The sequence below is a fragment of the Muntiacus reevesi genome, chromosome 3 (genome assembly GCF_963930625.1).
Source record: "Muntiacus reevesi chromosome 3, mMunRee1.1, whole genome shotgun sequence".
Taxonomy (NCBI): Eukaryota; Metazoa; Chordata; class Mammalia; order Artiodactyla; family Cervidae; genus Muntiacus; species Muntiacus reevesi.
Window position 1 is genome coordinate 202,933,795 of NC_089251.1, and position 21,512 is coordinate 202,955,306.

General features: G+C 38.7%; 1 pseudogene; it reads left to right on the forward strand.

The window, feature by feature from the left end:
- Positions 1-20,821, forward strand: part of LOC136164219 (protein Abitram-like) — a 53,875-nt pseudogene extending 33,054 nt beyond the window's left edge.
- Positions 20,822-21,512: the final 691 nt, after the last annotated feature.

Sequence of the window (21,512 nt, forward strand, 5' to 3'; positions counted from 1 at the left end):
ATTGAACCCACATCTCTTGCATCTCCTGCATTGGCAGGCAGATTATTTACCACTGTGCCACCTGGGAACCCCACTATTATTAGTAACCTACATGATAAGGGGATAAGAAATGAAGAAAATGAAAATATATTTTAGAACACGATTGAAACATATTCATAAAAAGTAAGGAACAAATACTTATAACTATTACAACCCTGGTTTCTGCAACTAGTTATCCATTGTAGTTGCCATTTACAACTGTTTTCTTCCTGTGGATACAGAGACTCAAGGAGCTCAAAGTGATGGAGTGGCAGTCTCAACTTCCAGTTCAAGGAAATCATTTTGTGTCGCCTGGGGAAAGCATTCCTCCCTTTGGAACTAAGTCATTTGGACCAGCAGAGCCTAAGATCTCAGGCAAGGGAAGCGCAAGTTTTGCTAGTAGCTCACTGGAAATAATAATGAGTAAAAGCACTCCCATTTCCACCTCTTAATTCCTGGACCTATGAATACTGGCCATGGGAGAAACAGCAGGGTATATTTAGTCCTACATACAGGACATCACCCTGCACCACTTGTATTCCCGCCTAGTTGGCACCTGCAACTGGGTCTTCAGAAGGCCATTCTTCCATTCTATCAAGCCATCTGTTCAGAATGACGGAGAATGCATTGAAGCTAGAAAATTCCAAAAGCATGGGACCATTACCGCACTTCATTTTTTTGTGAAGTGATTCATCATATCAATATTGTGTGGAATACTATCTTGATGGTGGATAAGACATTATGTCAATCCATAGAGGATATATGTGGAAGAAGCACTGCATGCCAGAAATGTAAATATATATCCAGAGTAGATATAGTTAGAATACATGCTGTCTCTTACATGATGAAGACAGTCTAATCAACTCGCCTCCAGGTACTTGGATGATTACCCTGGGAAAGGCGTCATATTAGCGACTCAGTGCTGGTCTTTGCTTCAGGTAAGAGAGCTCTCAGAGTGGCTGTATCCAGATTGTCCTTGGTGAATGGAAGTCCACGTTACTGAGCCTCTACTTAACCTCCATTCGTTCCAGCAAGTCCACTTTGTGGCCATCAGGCCACAAGAGGAAGAGCTGAGCAAAGATACTGACTATTATCCACAGAAGGGGTCGTTCTATTCACTTCATTATTAAAATCGTTCTTCACCAAGGACACACTTTGGGGAGCATTCACAAGGGACAGAAATGTCTTCTCATTATCTGCCCATTCAAACAAGTCTATCCACAGGCCTCTTCCTCAGACCCGCTTGTCATCAATTTCTAATCATATCCCTTCCAAGACCCTGACTACTTATCCAAACTATTGGCTGAAGCCCGTAAGTCCTCATGGACTTGTACCTTTGGTCATCTCTCCTTCCTATCAACAATCAGTTGCACTAATCAAAGTTCTGCCTGTCTTTTCATCCCTGTCTTTCAGAAATATTCCAGAAATGAGCTGTAGTGTTGCACTGTCCATTTTCAGGTAATGCCTAGGGAAGAGGTAGAATCATTTGTTACCTAAGCCAGAGTCTTATTTTCCTCAGTCAGCTGGTCATAGGAAACACTCTATGAGGTCAAGGATGCAGGCTGAAGTAGAGAATGTTGCAGGAGTTGTAATCATTTTCATTTGTAGCATTTCTTCTTGGAGTGAGTTCTTTGGAACTCACTTGTGCCTTTCAGACCTGCTTGAGTCTGATATCTTATATACCACTTCCATTTGGTAATAATATGCTCCTGTGCTTGATCAATTTATAGTTTAGTGGGTTAGTTCATAATGGGCAGCTCAGGTCGCGTGGTAATCTGATGATCCATGATTAAGTAACTATTCAGTCTCCTAAATCCCAGGAGAAAGTTAAAAGCTGCTTCTCAGAAAGAGAGTAGTTGGTCAGAGAAGGGTTGGACTTTATCACAAAATCCTGAAAGCCTGTGATGTGATTCACCTGAAGGGACCAGCCAAAGTCTCCAGACAGCATTTCTAATTGCAACTGATGCTTCAAGCCCTGTAGGGTCTGCTAGATTAAGTGCCAGAGGAGTTTGTATAGCAGACATCTTTTGTTCTAGACTCTACTCAAAGTTAGTAACTTTTGAGATTACACAGTACATGGGCTGGAGAAGCACACCCAAATGAGGAATTTGTTGCCTCAAAAATCTGGAGGCCCACTGGCACCGTGCCTTTTTTTTTTTGGCTGTAGAATGGGCCAGATGCAATAGCTTATCTTTCTTCTTAGAAGGATATTTTAACATGCCCTCCCACTCCTGGACCCCATCGGCTTCACTGAGGTGAATTTTTGTTAGATTTATTTCCCACCCTCTGACATGTAAATGTCTTAACAATGTGTACAGAATAGTTTCTACTTCCGGCTTGTGCTCAGTCGCTCCGTTGTGTCTGACCCTTTGCAAACCCATGGACTACAGAAGAGCCTGCCAGGTTCCTCTGGCGGGGACTTACTATGGATTTCCCAGGCAAGAATACTGGAATGGGTTCCCGTTTCTTTCTCCAGGGGATCTTTCCTACCCAGGGATTGAACCCATGTCTCCTGCAACTCCTGAATTAGCAGGCAGATACTTTACCACTGAGCCATACTTTCTGCTCAGTGGGTTGTATTGGCATGATATCTCAATATAATGAACCAGCATGATGTCTTGTGAATGTGAAAGGTGACCAAGGTCCCTATGGATTAAATCATGACATAGAACTGGAGAGTTGATAGAGCACTGAAGTAGGACATTGAGGGTGTATTGTTAGCCTTGCCAGCTGAAAGCAAACTACTTTTGGCTATCTTTGCTAATAGGTTTCAAGAAAAAAAAGTGTTTGCCAGATCAATAGCTCCATAGCAAGTACCGGGGGATGTGTTAATTTGCTCAAGCAATGAAACTACATCTGGAACATCAGTTGTAATTGGAATAACCATCTGATTAAGTTTATGATAATCCACTGTCATTCTCCAAGATCCATCTGTTTTCTGCACAGGCCAAATAGGAGATGTGAAAGGGAAGTGGCTGAAATCAACACTCTGCACCTTTCAAGTCATGAATGGTGATAATAATTTCTCCACTTCCCCCAGGAATGCAGTATTGTATTTGCTTAGTATTGTAGGTAGAGATAGTTATGGTGGCTTCCACTTGGCCTTTCCTACTATAATAGCCCTCACTTCACAGGTTGTGGAACCAACCTGGAGATTCTGACAGTTATGAGATTATGAATATACATATTCCTCTTGAGTATTCCAGGTCTGGGGAAATAAGCACGAATGGATTCAGAGACCTCCAGGGCCCACTCTGATGTATCTAAGATAGATCTCTACTGGTCACCAGACCTTTCTAAGGCCCTATGCTGGTGGGCCACAGTGATGCTTTGAGTCTCCAGGAATTAGTTCATAGCCAGTGTCCAGGCAGTCCTCAAAAGATCTGATTATTTCCCTTCCCCAGCACATGTTCTCCCTGGTATATAGCCATAGGTCCCTTTGAGGTAGGCTGGGAACAAAGTTAATAACATAAGTTTTTGGTACTGTATTGGAGTTGTTCATCAAAGGGACCTTGGGTCTGTAAACTAACTCAAGTCTGGAAATTGATTGACATGCTATGAGTCCCTTCTATGATGACTCAAGTTAGCCTTCTGTTTATCTGAACTCTTCAGCTCATATCAATGAAATAAAAATCATAAGCTGCCTATCTATTTCTTTTCTAGTGATACTAAGATCAACTAGCCAGTACCACATGTCTGTAAGTTAGACTGGTCTGATTACTACTCTGACCCTATAATCTATTACAGTAACCACACTCATCCCTACCACTTGGGATTCAATGATCCACGTTGTATTTTAAGATTCTAGTTCAATGGTAACAATTCTCATTATAATGTCTAATCTTCAAAGAAGAGCAAGCACTGAACTCTTCAAGGGTGTTGGTGATCCCATCACACAATTGTTTCTCATAGTCAAGGTAAAAGGTATCGTATCCTTAAAAGTGAACCCTTCTATGGTGGGTATGTTGGTCTCACATGATAAATCCATTCTAACATTCCAATCTCCCTAAACCTTTAAAAAAATTGTATTAGTAACGCTGATTTACATTCTTCTATTAGTTTTAGATGATCCACAGCAAAATGAATCAGTTATACATATATATATTTCTATTATTTTACAAGTCCCTAAACCTTTATAGCACACCAAGACTGTTCTGGCACTTCAATTCATTCAATGTAAGCCACCTTGGGGTCCACATTTCAGATAACCAAACATATTTTTAGAGTTCTTTTTAGCCCTTCACACTAAAACATCTATGAATACCTAACACTCCTGACCTGAAGAGCCTCCACGATGATTATAATTCACAGTCAAATAAAAATGTCTCAAGCCTCTATCACATTTGTTATTAGAGCCAACCTCCTCCCAAAATTATTGTGCATTTTGAGGGGCTTAATGTTTTGTTCTGCCTTTCTTTTCCTCTTGAATGCTCAATCATCTTTCATTCTATGGTTTTCATTTTTTACCTCTACCCTAAGTCAACCTAAATGTAGAACATAACTCCTCTCATTGTTTCCTCCTAAATATTTTCTTCCTAAGAAAGTTGTGTGCAAAAGGTTTAGGGGAATGTAGGGAGGCTATTTTATAACTCAAAACTGAACCTCCAGTTTGGTGTTGAAAGTCAACCTTTCGTACCTCTGGGATTTTTTTTCCTGAAGTATCTTAGTCTTGTGTCCCAGGCGTTTTCCACAATGGCAGGACTTTTCTGCCCTGTCTCTTCTTGCACTTCTTGATCTTTTCTTTTAATTTCTCAGTTCCAGGGACTCTTACCAACCTTCTCTCAGGCTACCCAGGCATCTTCAAGCAATCCTATTTCATTATACTTGCCAAATTTTTGCTTGTTTTGCTTCCTTTCTCTGCTTGTGATGGTCTTAAAAAAAAAAAAAAAAAAAAAAAAGCCCCAAACTTGCTAGAGCATCTTTAGCAAACTCAAGGCCGTATATCCTTTCTGGGCACCCCCTTCACTCATTTCCTTGGCATGTACATTCTGGTGTGCTGTCCTGCATGGTTGCATTCTCTTAAGCATCATCCTGCACATTCTTTAATTTTTTTTTTTTTTTTTTTCACGTTTCTTGACCTAAACTGAGTCTTTAACTTCAAGGAGGGAAGCCAAGTGTCAGCCTTTCCCAAGTCTTGCTTACAGAAAGCACAGCAATCCCCTGAAGTGACTGGCAATGCTGTTTTGGGGCCAAAGGCAGACAGCAGCTGCAGATGGTGCTATGGAGAGATAGTGTGCATAAGGCACCTCCCGCCAACCCTGGACGTTCAGACCCAGCCGGGCCACCAGACTCCTGGCTCCTAGTCAAGACCCCAGCCTTCTCCCATGAAGGCTGTGTGGGATTGCATCCAGATACCTTAGGAGACTGTCTGGCAACCTGTTCTCCCAGCATGAAATGCCTCCCTTCCCTGGCCTTGGAGACAGCCTGGAACTGAGGGAAGAATGCTTGACAGAATGAAGGTCTCAGGCTCTGTCTGAATCTCACAGTCTCCATGAGAACCTTGCTTTTCTTAAGCTTTATAGCTGAAGAAGTCCAGCTTCTGCTACAAATTCTGTGGTTCTTGAGTCTTTTATTTTGCTCTCTGAAAATCAGCCTCACAACAATCACTTGCGGGGCATGTTTGTGGCTTTAATCATTCATCATCAATTACCCACTTCTTCTGGGAACAACACCTCAAGGTTCCTTTGTCCATACCTAGCTCAGTCCATGTAGGTCTGGTGTGACGCCTGATCCCAGATAAAGAGAACATCACTCATAATGGACCAGCCAGTACTGTGCATTCCTTCAGTCACAGGGATTGGTTCAGGGACAAGCATGTGACTCAGGTCTAACCAATCAGTGTAATTTCATTGCTGTGATCAGAGTTATTTCAGTATTGAACAAATGATTCAAATTCTTCCAATGAGAGTGAATTCTGCAGCTTACAATCTAGCAATTTGGGGGGGGGGGGGGCGGTGTTGAGGAATGCTCAGTTTTCAGCTGAATTTAAAATGGGGAAGAAATAGGACCAGAGTTGTTGGCACCATTTGCCACTAAGTGGTCCCTGAGAATAAAACCAACATGGTGAGCACAGCCAAGACAGTAACCGGGTCCTGATGACATCATTTTGTTTCTGGCATCAAACACTATCTGAAATTATTTATACTCTTAAATTTTCTTTCCTATTACATAAGATAAAATGTTTTTCATACTTAAGCAATTTGATTCTGATTTAAGTCTTAATATGCCTTCCATGTCACTTTCAAATGTAAACTTGATGTATTCAACCTCATTTGAGGTTAGATGATAAATTTCCTGTTTGTAACTCAGGCCAAGATTCTGGAAATTGAGTTTAGTCAAGAAAGTGAAATTGCCAGGTTCAAGTGTCTGCAAAATTCACTTTCAGTAGTTATTGTAAAAAAGCTTGAATAGTGCCTACTTGAGCGTTTTGTCCATTTTTTTAAATTGGCTTACCTATATTTTTAAATTAATTCATAGAAGTTGTTTCTTCTGATTATCAATTCTTTGTCAGATATGTGTTTGCAAATTTCTTTTGTATAGCTTCTCTTTTACAGTCGCAATGATAACTTTGATGAACAAAAATTCTTAATTTTACCAAAGTCCAATTTATCAGTGTTTACCCTTATATGTGGGACTTCCCTGGTGGCTCAGTGATAAAGAATCTGCCTGTCAATGCAGAAGATGCAGGTTTGATCCCTCGGTAGGGAAGATCCCCTGGAAGAAGAAATGGCAACCCATTTCAGTATTCTGGAGGTCTGGTACAACTTTAATTAAATTTATTCCCAAGTATTTGATGATTTTGATGCTATTGTATATGTTTGTATTTTAAAATTTTATTTCCTAATTATTTCTGTTGTTGTTTTTGTTTGTTGCTAAGTCCTGTTAAGTTGCTTGCTAAGTCGTTGTTAAGTTGTAGTTGCTGTCGTGTTTGACTCTTTTGTGACCCTATGGGTTCTAGTCGTGCTAGGCTCCTCTGTCCAAGGAATTTCCCAGGCAAGAATACTGGAGTGGGAATATCCTTCTCCAGGGGATCTTCCCAACTGAGGGAACAAGCCCATGTCTTCACACTGAACCACCTGAGCACCAGGAATTATGTCTGCTAGTATAGAGTAACATTGATGTAATTAATTTTTTGACTCTACATCCAAAATTATTTTTGAAATCACTTATGAATTCTAATAGTTTATATGTATAGGCCTTGGGGTTTTTTTAAATTTATTTATATTTTAATTGAAGGATAATTGCTTTACAGAATTTTGTTATTTTATGTTAAATATCAACATGAATCAGTCATAGGTGTACACATGTCTGCTTTGGGATCTTTAACACACAAAAATACACAATCTGAAAATACAGTCAGTTTTATTTATTCCTCTCTAATATTAATTTATTTTTCTTAACCTATTATACTAGTAAGGATCTTCAGTACAATACTGAATATAAAGGTAATAGCAGACATTCTTAACCTCAGTCTTATTCTCAAACAGAAAGTTCGTTATTTTAATACTGTGTAAGATGTTCGATGTACTCTAATAGAGTACATTCTATTCTCTCCTTACTAAAGGTATTTTTTCTCTTTTTTTCTTTCTTCTTTTAAATCATAAATGAATGGATGTTGAAAACTATTAAATGCTCTTTCTGTCTTTATTGAGGTGATCATATAATTTTTCTCTTTTATTTTTTAATATGGTAAATTACACATTTTTTTAATGTTAAATCAAGTTTGCATTCTTGATAAATTATCTTTTGGCATAGATTTAATTGGTTGGATTAATTGGTAGACTAATTGGTAGATTTAATTGGTTAATATTTTTCTTGTTATTTGTGCATCTATGTTCATGATGGATACTGGTCTATATTTTGTTTAATGTAATGTTCTTTTCAGGTTTGGTATTACAATTGTGCAGGATTCATAAAATGAGTTTGAAGTGCTCCATCTTTTACCATGCTCTAGAAGAGTTTAGGTAAAATTGGTATTGTTTTTTTCCTTTAATGTTTGGAGTAATTCAATAGTATAGTTATCTGGGCATGAAATTATTTTTGGTCAAAGTTTTATATTACAGATTCACTTTCTTTAATAAATAAGAGTTATCTAGATTATTCTATTTTTTTGTTGTGTACATTTGAAAATTGTGACCAGGGAATTTGTCTATTTTATTTTCTAAATTTTGAAATTTATTGCCAAATAAAAGTTATAAAATATTTAATATCTGTTTACAGTATAATATCCCCTTTTTCATTTCTGATATTTAGTTTTCTCTCAGTCATTTTGTTAGGGATTTATCAGTTAATCACTTTAATTTGACTTTATTAATGTTCTTCATTGTATGTTGGCTTTTAATTTTATTGATTTCTGCTCTTCTTTTTTTGTTTTAGTTTCTCTGGATTTAAGTAAAATAACTTTCTTGAGATGGAGAGTAGATTGTTGCTTTTTATCCTCTTTTGCTACCATATGCACTTAAGGCTACAAATTTCCCTGTAAGCACTGTTTCAGCTTTATCCTCCAATACTGATATGTCATCTTTTGATTCAGACGCATTTCAAATTATTTTCTAATATACATCGTGACTTATTCTTTGGTCCACGGATTATTTAAAAGCATACTGCTTCATTCACAAACATCTGGAGAGAGAAGAAGACGGCAGAGGAGCAGGAGGATGTGGTACATCTCTCTCCACGGATACACCAGGAATACACCTTCAGACACAGAAGTGCATGCAGAACTCCAGCTGAGAGTGGATAGGAGAGGAGGACCTGACCAGAGGAAAAGAATATATGGAATCACGCAACACTCTGTAGCAGGAAGGAACTAGAGGGGGAAACAGGAGTGTTAGTAGGGCTGGACCTGCCCTCAGTGGGTGGGGGAACTGAAGCAGGGGTCCGATCCCCACATCAGGGCAATTGTCTGAGTCAGAGGAGAGACATTTAAGGCTGAGAGTGAAACAGCTAACCTGCGGTAGCCTAAATGGAATGAGAATCAGACAGTCCTTGCCGCAGCCATACGTACCCCAGACAGGGACAGAGGTTCCCTGGAGGTGCAGCAGCTGGGAGCCGGAGTTTAGGGATTGTGGAGCAATCCTAGAGCGAGGGCTGCTGTTGACTGTGGAGAGATAACTGGAGGGGATGTGAGGGAGGAGATTGTGGTGGGAAATGCCTGTGGAGGAAAGCCAGGCAGCCATGGAAGCAGGGAGATACTGCTGAGTCATGCATAGGGGGTGGGGTCATCACCATAGCCTCTCTCTCCCCACAGGCCAGCATTGACACCTGAACAACAGAGAGGCTGGCCCATCAAATGCCTGATGCACTGAATACAGAGTACGACCCCACCCAAGGTGCCCCTTTCAGTGACGGATGCGCCAAACCACAGAGTAGGACCCCAGCCAGGGGTGCCCTTCTACGTGCCTGACGCGCCAACAATAGAGAAGGACCCCAGGCAAGGGAGCCCTCTAAGTGCCTGAATGGGCAGAACTACGGGGAAAGACTGGCCAAAGAGGCCTTCTGAGAGCCAGTTACAGAGACTTGAAAAGAGACCCTGATAGGGCCGTAACTCCTGCGGGGGAGGCAGTCCGTGTCCCTGCACACCCGGTGCCGCCAGGGTCCCTGCAAGCCAAGCAGTTGAGCCACCCTCATGCTCAACCCTCACTGCGGCAGAGCTGCCACACGCAAAAAACGTCTTGCATCTATGCATGCAGGGTCGCTTCAGTCACGCCCAACTTTTGAGATTTTGTAGACTGTGGCCTTCCAGGCTTCTTTGTCATGCAGAGATGGAAATAAAACCACAATTGAAACCTAGGGGCAGTGTGGCTAAGAAAGACCCAAAACTTTCCCAGCTGTACAAACTGCAGATTAAATCCACATGATAAACTAGGCAGACTCTGCTTCTATGCAATATACAAAAGGACAGTGAGAGCTCCTACAAAAGAAAATGCACTTGTGGACATTGGAGGGAAGAACACACAGGAGTACGACCAGATTAGAATCTGAGCTGCCTGCACAGAGGGTCCAGAGATCAGCATAGTGTTGGGGGGCATCCTAGGGAGGTAAGATGGACTGTGACTCTCAGCAAGGGGGAAAGAACAGTATGAAAGGCAAACAAAGGAATAAATGTATAAAAACTATAGTAGGTTTAAAAAATTAAAATTATAAAAAAGAGAAAAAGAAAAGCATTGTGCTTTATTTTTGTTGGACTGTTTTGATTTTGCTTATGGGTATATATGTATTTGTGTATATTCAGTCACACTTTTTATTGTTGCTATAAACCTCTGCCTCTGCATTGGGCTTTTGCAGTTCTTTGAAGTTTTCCTTTTTTTTTTTCTTCTTCCTTTTCTTTGCTTTTTCTCTTTTTTATAATTTTAATTTTTTAAACCTACTATAGTTTTTATACATTTATTCCTTTGTTTGCCTTTCATACTGTTCTTTCCCCCTTGCAGTTAATCTTTAATGTATATAAATCTTCTTCATATGCCTCTATTTAACTTTGTATATCAATTCTTTCCTTTCCTTTCCTCTCAACATATTTGTTAGTTTTGTTTTCATTGCTTTATTCCTCACTTGACACCTTGCTTTAGTTTTATTTTCCAGTTGTGCTTTAGTTAGTTTTCTTCTTAACTGGTAAATATAATTTTTTATTTTCTTTATTCACTGGGTCAGTCTACTGTACTTTATTTTCATTGGATTGTTTTGACTTTGCTCATGTCTGTACATGTATATGTGTATATTCCATTATTTTAATTATTATTTGTCTGATTTTGTAACAGCCATTTGTCTGGGGTTCATCTTTGGTTTCTTGTTTTTGGTTTTAACCTCACTTAATGCCATAACAAAACATTTGTGGAATCTGTGTTCCTGACCAAGGATCAAGCCCTGAGCTTTTGGAGTGGGAAAACAGACTCCAAGATCCTAGACTACCACAGAATTAACCCTAGGGCATATCAAATAGTGAGAACTCACACAAAGGAAGCTACTTGCATACAAGACCTGGCATCACTCAACAACCAGTAGCACCCTGTGCAGGACTTCTCATCTAAACAACAAACAAAACAAAAATACAAACCCAATCATCAGCTAACAGGATTACCACCTCACTCAGCTTTGGCTATCAGAGGAAAAACAAACAAAAACTCAGCACAAATCTACCCTGTGTGAAGCTTACACAAACCACTGGGCCAGGAGGGCAGAAACCAAAAGAAAAAAAAAAAATCAACCTTGAAGCCTGGGAAAAGGAGACTTCAATCACAGTAAGTTTAAAAAAAAAATTAAGAAAAGGTGGGAAAATACTACACAAATGAAGGAACAAAGTAGAAACACAGGAGTCCAAATAAATGAAGAGGAAATAGGCAAACTACCTGAAAAAGAATTCGGGATATTCAAAAACCTTGAAAACAAAATGGAGAAAACTCAAGAATCAATTAACAAAGACATAGAAGAATTAAAGAACAAACATACAGAGACAAACAGCACAATTACTGAAATTAAAAATACTGTAGAAGGAATCAATAGCAGAATATTTGAAGCAGAAGAATGAATAACTGGGCTGGAAGATAAAATGGTGGAAATAACTTCTGAAGAGTAGAATAAAGTGAGAAGAATGAAAAGAACTGAGGATAGTCTCAGAGACCCCCTAGGACAATATCAAATGCACCAGCATTCAAATTACAGGGTCCCAGAAGAAGAGAAAAAGAAAGGGTATGAGAAAACTTTTGAAGAGACTATAGTTGAAAATTACCCCAAAATGGAAAAGGAAATAATCAAGTCCAAGAAGCACAAAGAGTCCCATACAAGATAAACCCAAGGAGAAACCTGCCAAGACACATACTAATCAAACTAACCAAGACTAAGCACAAAGAAAGAATATTAGCAGCAGCAAGGGAGAAGCAACAAGTAACATACAAGGAAAAGCCCATATGCTTAACAGCTGATCTTTCAGCAGGCCAGAAGGGAATGGCAGAATATATTTAAAGTGCTGAAAAGGAAAAATCTTCAATCAAGATTACTGCACCTGGCAAGGATCTCATTCAAAATTGATGGAGAAATCAAAAACTTTTCAGTCAAGCAAAAGTTAAGAAAATTCAGTACCACCAAACCAGTTTTACAAAAAATGTTAAAGGAACTTATATAGTCAAGAAATACAAGAGAAGAAAAAAGATCTGTAAAATCAACCCCAAATAATTAAGAAAATGGCAATAGGAATGTATATACCAATAATTTCTTTAAATATAAATGGACTAAATGCTCCAACCAAAAGACATAGACTGGCTGAATGGATGCAAAAGTAAGACCCATAGATATGCTGTCTACAAGAAACCCACTTTAGACCTTAAGACACATATAGACTGAAAGTGAGAGGATGGAAAAATATATTCCATGCAAATGGGAAGCCAAAGAAAGCTGGAGTAGCAATCCCCATATCAGACAAAATAGACCTTAAAATAAAGATTACAAGAGATAAGGCAGGACACTACATAATGGTTAAAGGATCGATCCAAAAGGAAGACATAGTAATTGTAAGTATCTTTGCACCCAACAAAGGAGCATCTCAATACATAAGACAAACACTAACAGACACAAAAGGAGAAACTGACAGTAACACGGTAATAGTAGGAGACTTTAACACCCCACTCACACCAAAGGACAGATCATCAAAACAGAAAATTAATAAGGAAACATGAATCTTAAATGATACATTACATGAGGTGGATCTCATTGATATCTTTAGGACATTTCATCCAAATGCAGAAGAATACATTGTCTTCTCAAGTACACATGGAACATTCTCCAGGATAGACCACATCTTGGGTCACAAATCAAACCTCAGTAAATTTAAGAAAATTGAAATCATGTCAAGCATCTTCTTTGACCACACCACTATGAGACTAGATGTTAATTACAAGGAAAAAAACGGAAAGAAATGCAAACACTTAGAGATGAAACAACACGTTTCTAAATAACCAACAGGTTACTGAAGAAATCAAAAGGGAAATAAAAAAATTTCTAGAAACAAATGACAATGAAAACATAACAACTGAAAACCTATGGGATGCAGCAAAATTTCAGCAAAATTTTGCAGAATAGCAAAATTAAGTTCTAAGAGGAAAATTTATAGCAATACAATCCTACCTCAAGAAACAAGAAAAACATCAAGTAGACAACTTAACTTTACACCTAAAACAACTGGAAAAAGAAGAACAAATGCGCCCCTCCCCAAAAAAATTAGTAGAAGGAGAGAAATCATAAAGATCTGAGCAGAAATGAATGAAAAAGAAGTGAAAGAAACAATAGTTAAGATTAATAAACCTGAAAGCTGATTGTTTGAGAAGATAAGCAAAATTGACAAACCTTTAGTCAAACTCATCAGGAAAAAAAGAGACAGAAGAATCAAATCAACAAAATTAGAAATGAAAAAGAAGAGGTTACAATAGACAATGCAAAAAATACAAAGGATTATAACAGACTATTATGAACAATTATATGACAATAAAATGGATAACCTGGAAGAAATGAACAGATTCTTAGAAAAGTTCAATCTTCCAAGACTGAACCGGGAAGAATAGAAATTATGAACAACCCAACTACAAGCACTGAAATTGAAGCTGTGATCAAAAATATCCCAAAAAACAAAAGCCCGGGACCAGATGACTTCACAGGAGAGTTCTATCAAACGTTTAGACAAGAGCTAATGCCTATCCTTCTAAAACTCTTTTTAGAAATTGCAGAGGAAGGAACATTTTCAAACTCATTCTACAAGGCCACCATAACCCTGACACTGAAACCAGACAAAAGTGAAAAGAAAGTGAATTCGCTCAGTCGTGTCCAACTTTTTGCCACCCCGTGGACTGTAACCCACTAGGCTCCTCAGTCCATGGGATTCTCCAGGCAAGAATCTCTAGGAAGTGGGCTGCCATTTCCTTCTCCAGGGAATCTTCCCAACCCAGGGATCAAACCTGGGTCTCCCACATTGCAGGCAGACACTTTAACCTCTGAGCCACCAAGGAAGCCCAAACCAGACAAAGGCAACACACAAAAAAAGACAAAGGCAACACACAAAAAAGAAAACTACAGGCCAATATCACTGATTAACATAAATGCAAAATCCTCAACAAAATTTTAGGAAACAGAATTCAGCAACACATCAAAAAGCTCATACACCATGATCAAGTTGGGTTTATTCCAGGAATGCAAGGATTCTTCAATATAAGCAAATCAATCCATATGATACACCATATTAACAAACTGAAAGATGAAAACCATATGATCATCTCAGTAGATGCAGAAAAAGCCTTTGACAAAATTCAGCACCCATTTATGATTAAAACTCTTCAAAAAATGGGCATAGAAGGAACCTACCTCAACATAGTAAAGACCCTATATGATAATCCTACAGCAAACATTATTCTCAATGGTGAAAAACTGAAAGCATTCCCCCTAAGATCAGAAACAAGACAATGGTGTCCATTTTCACCACTGTTATTCAACACAGTTCTGGAAGTCATAGCTATAGCAATCAGAGAGGAAAAAGAAATAAAAGGAATCCAGATCAGTAAAGGAGAAGTAAAGGTCTCACTGTTTGCAGATGACATGATATTGTACACAGAAAAACCTAAGGATAGTATCAGAAAATTACTAGATCTAATCAGTGAACTTAGCAAAATCAATACACAGAAATCACTTGCATTTCTATATACTGACAATGAAAAATCAGAAAGAGAAATTCAGGAATCAACCCCATTCCCCACTGCAACAAAAAGAATTAAACATCTAGGAATAAACTTATCTAAGGAAACAAAAGAACTATACACAGAAAAGTATAAGACACTAATGAAAGAAATCAAAGGTGACATAAACAGATGGAAAGAGATTCCATGTTCCTGGATAGGGAGAATCAATATAGTGAAAATGCCTATACTACCAAACACAATCTACATATTCAAAGTTATCCCTATCAAATTATCAATGGCATTTTCATGGAATCAGAACAAAAATTTCACAATTCATATGGAAACACAAAAGACCATGAATAGCCAAAGCAGTTTTGAGAAAGAAGAATGGAGCTGGAGGAATCAACCTTCCTGACTTCAGCTTATACTACAAAGCTACAGTCATCAAGACAGTATGGTACTGGCACAAAAGCAGAAATATAGACCAATGGAACAAGATAGAAAGCCCAGAAATAAACCCAAGCACCTATGGATGCCTTATTTTTTACAAAGGAGGCAAGAATATATAATGGAGCAAAGAGAGCTTCTTCAATAAATGGAGGGAATTCCCTTGTGGTTCAGTCCGTAAAGCATCTGCCTGCAATGCAGGAGACCTGGATTCGATCCCTGGTTCAGGAAGATACCCTGGAGAAGGAAATGGCAACCCACTCCAGTACTCTTGCCCCCAAAATTTCATGGACTGAGGAGTCTGGTAGGCTACAGTCCATGGGGTCACAAAGAGTCGGACACGACTGAGTGAATTCACTTCATTTCACTTCAATAAATGGTGCTGGGAAATATGGACAGCTACATGTAAAAGAATGAAATTTGAACACTTCCTAACACCATACACAAAGATAAACTCAAAATGGATTAAAGACCTGAATATAAGACCAGAAACTATAAAACTCTTGGAGGAAAACAGGCAGAACACTTCGTGACATAAATCAAAGCAAGGTCCTCCATGATCCGCCTCATAGAGTAACAGAAATTAAAAAAAAAAAAAGTAAACAAGTGGGACCTGATTAAACTTAGAAGCTTTTGTGCAGCAAAGGAAACTATAAGCAAGGTGAAAAGACAATCCTCAGAATGGGAGAAAATAATAGTAAATGAAACAAATGACAAAGTCTACAAACAATAAATGCTGGAGAGGGTGTGCAGAAAACAGAACATTCTTGCATTGCTGGTGGGAATATAAATTGATACAGCCATTATGGAAGGCAGTATGGAGATTCCTTAAAAAACTAGGAATAAAACCACCATATGACCAAGCTATCCCACTCCTAGGCATATACCCTGAGGAAGCCAAAATTGAAAGAGACACATGTATCCCACTGTTCATTGCAGCACTATTTACAATAGCTAGAACATGAAAGCAACTTAGATGTCCATTGACAGATGAATGGATAAAGAAGTTGTGGTAGATATACACAATGGAATATTCAGTTCAGTTCAGTCTCCAACTCTTTGTGACCCCATGAATCGCAGCACGCCAGGCCTCCCTGTCCATCACAAACTCCCGGAGTTTACTCAAACTCATGCCCATCGAGTCGGTGATGCCAATACTTGGACATAAAAAGGAGCACATTTGAGTCAGTTCTAATGGAGTGGATGAACCTAGAGCCTGCTATACAGAGTGAAGTTAGTCAGAAAGTGAAAGATAAATATCATATTCTAACACATATATATAAAGAATCTAGGAAAAATGTACTGAAGAATTTATTTACAGGACAGCAGTGGAGAAACAGACATAGAGAATAGACTAAGAGACACAGGGAGAGGGGAGCAGAGGGTGAGATGTATGCAAAGAGTAACAGGGAAACTTGCATTACCATTTGTAAAATGGATAGCCAATAGGAATTTTCTGTATGGCTCAGGAAACTCAAACATGGGCTCTGTATCAACCTAGTGAGATGGAATGAGGAGGGAAATAGGGGGGAGGTTCAAAAAGGAGGGGATTTATGGATACCTATGGCTGATTCATCATGAGCTTTGACAGAAAACAACAAAATTCTCTAAAGCAATTATCCTTCAATAAAAATAAATGAGTTAATAAAAAATCTGGAGAGTTTTTAAGTTATCTTTTGTCTCTGAATTCTTTCTTAGATTCACTGTCAGAAAATATACTCTGTGACTGTAGCCTTTTCATATTTGGTGATACTTTCTTTGGTGTTACTCACTCACTTGTGTCCAACTCTCTGAAATCCTATGAGCTGTATCCCTGCAGACTACTCTGTCCATGGAAGTTTCCAGGCAATAATACTGAAGTGGGTTGCCATTTCCCCCTCCAGAGGACCTTCTTGACCCAGGTATTGAACCCAGGTCTCCCACTTTGCAGGCAGACTCTTTATCATCTGAGACAGCAGGGTGTATTGTCAATTTTGGTAGATTTTTTGCATATGCTTAAAAAGAATGTTTATTCTCCAGTTGTTAGGTGTAATATTTTACATATGTTATTGACATTTATCCTGCTTGGTATTCTCTGATCTTCCTGGATCTGTGTTTTTGTTGTCTGACATTAATTTGAGGAAATTCTCCATCATTATTGTTTCAAGTATTTCCTCTGTTCCTTTCTCTCTTTTTTCTCCTTCTGGTATTCCCATTATGGGTATATTACATCACAACTTTTGCAGTTGTCTCACAGTCCATGGGCATTCTCTTCTTTTCTTTTTTTTTTTCTTTGTTCTCTTTGCTTTTTGAGTTTTGAAGTTTCTACTGATACATTGTCAAGCTCTTTCCTCAGCCTTGTCTAGTTTACTAGTAAGCCCACCAAAGGTATCCTTCATTCCAGGTAGTGTTTAGGGGTTTTTGTTTTGTTATAGTATTTTTATCTCTAGCATTTCTTTTTAGTTCTTCTTAGAATTTCCATCTCTCTGTTTACGTTAGTCATCTTTTGCTGCATGCTCTCTACTTTATCCATTAGAAACTTTAGCATATTAATCATAATTGTTTTAAATTTCCAGTCTGATAATTCCAAAATTTCTTCATGTCTTGTTCAGATGCTTGCTCTGTCTCTTCACATTGTATTTTTTGCCATTTTGCATGTCTTATAAATTTTTTTTCTTAATAACCTAACATTATATACTAGGTAAAAGAAACTGTTATAAACACGCCTTTAGTAATGTGGTGGTGAGGTGTTGGGGACGAGAAGAACCCTGTAGCCTATGAGGAGGCCTCAGTATTTTACCTCTGAATTTTTACACTTCACCAGTATTCAGGTTTTTTCTCACTGCTATGTGGGACAGGATGACTGAAGTGGGTTCGCGTTGGGTGTTTCCCGTCTCCCATGTGAAATGTTAGTGCTGACTGAGTTGGGTATTTTCCTTCCCCCGGGTCACGTGAGCTCTGATACTAACCCCAGCAGGTTGATCTCTGGTTAACTAGCTTCCCTTGAAGGCAGGATTTGTCATGATGAACAGAGTACCTGAGCATATTCATACTCATTCCCTACCCTTATTGGAAGCACACTGGGATATTTCTCTGATATTTCCTTTGAGGATCTAGTCAAATTCTTGGAGGTAAAACTTACAATAGTTTGGGAGAACCCCTATAACTTGGCTCCCCTGGAGGTTTTAACTCTCGGAGTTGTCCACACTGAGCCCTCACTAGTTTGCCGATTGCAGTTTAGGTTTTTCTACCCTGGTCCTGGTTACACTGGTTTTTGCTTGTCAGTCTCTGCTCTGGTAAGCCTTGGATCCCAGTGTTTACCTCTCCGTCTCTCCAGTCTTGGGGGCAATGGTTTGTCCTGTGTTCTCCCCTCTCTTATAGATCTGAGAATATTTGTTAACATTTCAGTCTGTTCAGCTTTTTATTTATTAGGATGAAGTAGTGACTTCTAGGCTCTGTCCTTGAGAAACTGGAAGTCAATATACTGTTTAAGTATTTTGGTTTATTCTGCATTTTGAACCATCACTATACCCTTACTGATATTTTGCTATTTTTAAAAGATGCATGTTAATATCTCTAGCAGTGATAATGAATTTATCTACTTCTCCTTTCCATTTTGTCAATTTTTTGCTTTATAGATTCCAAAGCAATGTTATTAGATGCATCCATATTTAGAACTTTTAGAACTTATTTAGAACTTATTTAGTTCATTTAGTTGATTTTACCCTTTAATCATTGTGAAATATCTCTCTGTGTCTCTATTAATACTTCTTGCATTCAAGTCTACTTTATCTGATATAATATAGCCCTATCCAAGACAATCTAAAATATAATTCAGAGTTGGAGATATATATATATATATATATATATATATATATATATATATATATAAAAATTAAGATGTTATTGTAGATATTATAACTTCCATCCTTAAATCTACCTTTAATTGTGTCTTTTATTCTTCTCATACAATATAGGAACCTTAAAATGCTTTAACTTCATTTACTCTCCCACAATGTGGTTTGTGTTTGATAGTGTGTATTTTAATTCTATAGAAATTTTAATCCCCGTGATACACTATTATTATATTAAAAGCTAATATTACTTGTTGCTGTTGTTTAGTTGCTCAGTCATGTCCAACTTCTTGCAACCCCATGGATTTCAGCATACCAGGCCTCCCTGTCCTTCACTATCTGCCAGAGCCTGCTCAAACTCATGTCCATTCAGTCTATGATGCCATCCAACCATCTCATTCTCTGTCACCCTCTTCTCCTCCTGCCCTCAATCTTTCCCAGCATCAGGGTCTTTTCCAATGAATCAGCTTTTGGCATCAGGTGGCCAAAGTATTGGAACTTCAGCATCGGTCCTTGCAATGAGTGTTCAGGGTTGGTTTCCTTTAGAATTGACTGGTTTGATCTCCTTACTGTCCAAGAGCCTTCTCCAGCACCACAATTTGAAAGTACCGGCTCTTCAGTGCTCAGCCTTCTTTATGGTCCAACTCTCAGATTCATACATGACTACTGGAAAAACCATAGCTTTGACTAGATGAACCTTTGTGGGCAGAGTGATGTCTCTGTTTTTTAAGGGGCTATCAGGTTTGTCATAGCTTTTCTTCCAAGGAGCAAGTGTCTCTTAATTTTATGGCTGCAGTCACTGTCTGCAGTAATCTTGGAGACCAAGAAAGTAAAGTCTGCAATTGTTTCCATTTTTTCCCCATCTGTTTGCTATGTTTATTTAACAAGATCTCTCCTCTTCAGTGGGTTCTGAGATCAAGGGTTTTCTCCTCAACACTGCAACTTTGTGGAAATTTGTCTCACTTTTACTAATAACTTTTCAGTATTTACTTGGCTTATCAATATGTAACTTAAATGTTGACAAATGACCTGAGAGGAAATTGTAAACAAGATGCCAACCTCCTGGTATTAGTTTGCTAGGATTGCTATATTAAGGTACTGCACACTGGTTGCTTATCCAATAGAAATTTATTATCTGACAGCTCTGGCTAGAAGTCTAAAATTAAGGTATTGACAGGACCATTCTCCCCCTGAAGATGCTACAAAAGAATAAGGTTTAGGAGGGTTTGTAGCACCCGAGGTTGCCGTGACTACCGATCCCAAGGACCCTGTGGCCACCTTGACTGCTGAGCCCATGATGCTGTTGCTTGTGGAACGCTTCTTTACTCACTGACACAAAACAGGCCACGGGAATGGCATTTGCAGAGATGTGGAAAAACAGCAGGATGTCAAAGGAAAACCTGTGAGGACCACTGTATACTATGGCACTCTAACTGAATATATGTCATCATGTTGGCAGGATCTCATTCAGTTCTTCAAAGTGGAAAAAACAATTAAAAGCATTTTTTAATCAGATCAGTACCAACTGTAGTAGACTTCAGAACAAAGCCTCTGGGAAGTTTAAGTGGGGGACACAGTTTTTCACAGAACTTGCACCTGTGTAAGATTTACTGCTCAGGTGGAGAAGAATATACCATATCTAACTGTGTTAGAGGATAGCTGATGGAAGTGAAGAAAACATCCATAAACCATCTATTCTTCAAGAGAAGCCATCCACCGAAGGCTACACTGCAACTGTGCTGCCCAAATTTGAAAAAAAAAAATACAACGGTAGGGTTACTGACCCAAGAAGAATATGAAGAAATTATAGTGAAATGCATCAAAGCCACAGCAGCTACCTCATTAGGGGCGAGGGCTGAGATGGAATAAAAAGCAACATGGCACCGTTTCCTCACCTGGCCTACTAGTCAGTCCAGTAAAGAAGCACTGCACTGGTGAAGTATACTTCACACCTGGTCATCCACAGGGGGGCCTGATCAAACAACCTGACCTAGTTTTCCTTCTTTGTCTTGCATAACAAGCCTTGATTCTGTTTTGTCTTCAACCTCCCAGATCTGCCTGCCCACATACTCACTCTCTTCTTCTCTTACTTTTCTCTTTCTAACAACTGGCAAACAAGAGATGTTTTTTTCTGTTTAAACACCAACAAACAAAGCATTTTGAGGAAAGTTTGAAAAGACAGCAAAATAAGAATAATTTACCCATCACCCTGTTAAAAAGCGGGTGGTGGGGGGGATAAGTTTTAGGCCTCTCTCTTAGCTTCTGGTATTTCCTTGGCTTGTAGGAGCATATCTTCACATGGTACTCTCCCCGTGTCTAAATTTCTTCTTTTTGTAAGTACACAGTCCTATTGGAGTAGAGGTATATCCTTCTCCAGTAAGACATCCCCTTACTAATTATGTCTGCAAAGACTCAGTTTCCAAATAAGGTCACATTCTGAGATGCTGGGGGTTAGGACTTCCATATATCAATCTGGGGAGGGAACATAATTCAACCCATAATATTGAAATCAAAGCACTTGTATTTCCTTCCGTATCTTTGTCTATAAGTCTTGGCTTCT